Raw genomic sequence first — 3,073 nt, 5'->3', positions numbered from 1 at the left:
TATTGTTATATTAATCCCCATACATTACATCATTAGTTTTTGATGTAGTGTTCCATGATTCATTGTTTGTGCATAACACCCAGTTTTTCAGAGTCCATCGTCTCTCATGGTTCTTCTCCCCCTCCGATTCCCCCCCCTTCATTCTTCCCCTCCTGCTACATTCTTCTTCTTCTTTTTTTCTTTCTTAACATATATTGCATTATTTGTTTCAGAGGTACAGATCTGAGATTCAACAGTCTTGCACAATTCACAGTGCTTACCAGAGCACATACCCTCCCCAGTGTCCATCACCCAGTCACCCTATCCCTCCCGCCCCACCCCCCACTCCAGCAACCCTCAGTTTGTTTCCTGAGATTAAGAATTCCTCATATCAGTGAGGTCATATGATACATGTCTTTCTCTGTTTGACTTATTTCGCTCAGCATAATACCCTCCAGTTCCATCCACGTCGTTGCAAATGGCAAGATCTCATTCCTTTTGATGGCTGCACAATATTCCATTGTATATATATACCACATCTTCTTTATCCATTCATCTGTTGATGGACATCTTGGCTCTTTCCACAGTTTGGCTATTGTGGACATTGCTGCTATAAACATCGGGGTGCACGTACCCTTTCGGGTCCCTACTTTTGTATCTTTGGGGTAAATACCCAGGAGTGCAATTGCTGGATCATATGGTAGCTCTATTTTCAACTTTTTGAGGAACCTCCATACTGTTTTCCAGAGTGGCTACACCAGCTTGCATTCCCACCAACAGTGTAGGAGGGTTCCCCTTTCTCCGCATCCCTGCCAACATCTATTGACAGATTTTCTAATGGTGTTTTCCCTATTATGGGATTAGCTCTACTTAGTTATGACATATTTTATAATACATTTTAACTTTGATTTGTTAATATATAAACTAAAACCTTTATGTCTGTATTTCTAAGAAAGACTGGTTTGTAATTTTATTTTCTTGTCATCTGATTTTGGTAGTAGGCTAAATAGCCTCAAAAAATACATTAAAGAATTTGTTTCCCCTCTGCTTTCCTGGTCCTTTGAAGCAGTTTGTAGAGAAGAATTATCTGTGGAGGTTTGGTCAACTTTTTTGTCAGTGGGAAATTTTGATTACTAACTCAGTTTCTTGATTTTTGAATGACCTCAAAACTATGACTGGAGAAAGATGAGATGTGAAAGATTCTAGTTGGACTTAATTAATTAATTAAAGATTATTTATTTATTTTAGGGAGAGAGTGCACAAGCGGGAGGGGCAGAGGGAGAGAGAATCTCAGAATCTCATGCAGACTCTGCACTGAGTGTCCCTGACAGTGGGGAGTGGTGTTGGGGGGACGAGGGGGAGCTCAATCTCATGACCCTGAGATCACCACCTGAGCCAAAACCTAGAGCTGGATGCTTAACTGACTGTACCACCCAGGCACTCCCAGTTGGGCTTACTTTAAATCTAGGTAGGAAGGATATAAAAAGATCTAAGAATAGGACAAAGAAGGGCTAAGTTTTTGAATTTGTAGTTTTAATTAATTAAAGGCTAAATTTAAAAATCAAAGTAGCACTTGAGTAATCTTTTGTGTTGCCTCTCCTAAGTGCCTTGGGCTTCTGCTCCAGAGCCTTGCAGTGTTGGTTTGGGTCTCCTGGCCTGTGGTGATCAGAGATAGTCAGATGGTTGGGCAATTTTCCTGCTAGCTCTTTTCCAAGCAACGACTCAGGGATTCAGCCAGTGGGGTGTTTAGTTGCTGTTTCCAAGGCCATAGAGCTGTCCTCCTTCCCTGGGCTTATGACTTCCAATAAGCTATAGATCCAGGCAGTCATCTGCAGCAATTAGAACAAATTTAGCTTGTTTTCAAACAATTTAGCTTGTTTCACTTCAACCTCTGTTTTGGAGCAGTTTTAGTCCTTTTACCGCATTGGAGCCAAACTTGTAGCTGCCGCTGCCAGCTTCTGAACCCTGAGTCGAGCAACTTCTCAGCCTCGGGTCTGTTCATGACATTGCATTTTGGCCCATTGGGACATTTAGCTTCCTTTTTGAGGCTGGCTATATTGTTTAAGTTTTTTCTTTTTATATTTTCTCTGTCCTTGTGGGATTACTTCATGGTATGAACTTAAGACACCAGTTATCCTGAAAGTATACATCCCCATTCATTCTTTTTTCAAAAAATAGATTTGTTTATTTATTTGAGAGAGAGAGAGAGAGCACACAGAGGGAGAGGGAGAGGGAGAAGCAGACTCGCCGCTGAGCAGGGAGCCTGATGCTGCCTGGATCCCAGGACCCTGGGATCATGACCTGAGCCGAAGGCAGACACTTAACTGAGTCACCCAGGCATCCCCAGTTTGACTTATATTCTTAACCCTCTATTAAAACTACTTTTTATCATGACCACCAACCAAATTCACATTTATAAATCCAATGTGTGTTTTTCTACTCTCTTTCTGATCTCCAATGAATTGTTCAGTAAATTCTTTGTTACTCAAAGTAATAGTTGATGTGGTTTTTTTGAAAAATGTTTATCAGCACTTCTTTTTTTTATGCCATAAGTTTATTTACAAACATATTGAGTATGTTGAATTCAAGAGTTCAATCCATTTTTCAAAGAGATTGTATCTCTTACAATGTTCCTTTTCACATCTATTCAATGGATTAATTAAAACATCTTTATTTCTCAAGCATTTGGTGTCAAGCAAAAGGTACAGCAAATCCAGATCCAAAGTGCATAGTCATCATAATTAGTAACTGCCACTTGTTTTCCACTAAAAATGGCAAATTCTTCCCTGGGCCTCCTCACAGTGGCTCCTATGGACCACCGAGGTTGCGAACCTCCAGATGCTCAGTCCCAACATAGTGTTGTTGGAAGTTCTGTGAAAGGCACAGAGACCCAAGATGAAAGAAATGGCCTCAATACTTCTTTTTCATCCAATACCTAACATGGTAAGATAGCTGTATCCACTTATTCATCCCTTTATTCATTACTCAACAAATATTTTTAAGTACTTACTCTGTGTCTGGCACTGTGCTAGGCTGTAGGGATACATCAGAGAAGAAAACAGTCAAAATTGCCACCCTCATGGAGCTTATGATC

General features: G+C 40.4%; 1 pseudogene; it reads right to left on the bottom strand.

Moving 5' to 3' along the window:
* Positions 1-2,649: 2,649 nt before the first annotated feature.
* LOC116632022 lies at positions 2,650-2,834 on the bottom strand (annotated as a pseudogene).
* Positions 2,835-3,073: the final 239 nt, after the last annotated feature.

This window comes from Phoca vitulina, unplaced genomic scaffold (assembly GCF_004348235.1).
Source record: "Phoca vitulina isolate PV1807 unplaced genomic scaffold, GSC_HSeal_1.0 scaffold6, whole genome shotgun sequence".
Lineage (NCBI taxonomy): Eukaryota > Metazoa > Chordata > Mammalia > Carnivora > Phocidae > Phoca > Phoca vitulina.
This window is presented reverse-complemented; position numbering and strand designations above follow the sequence as displayed.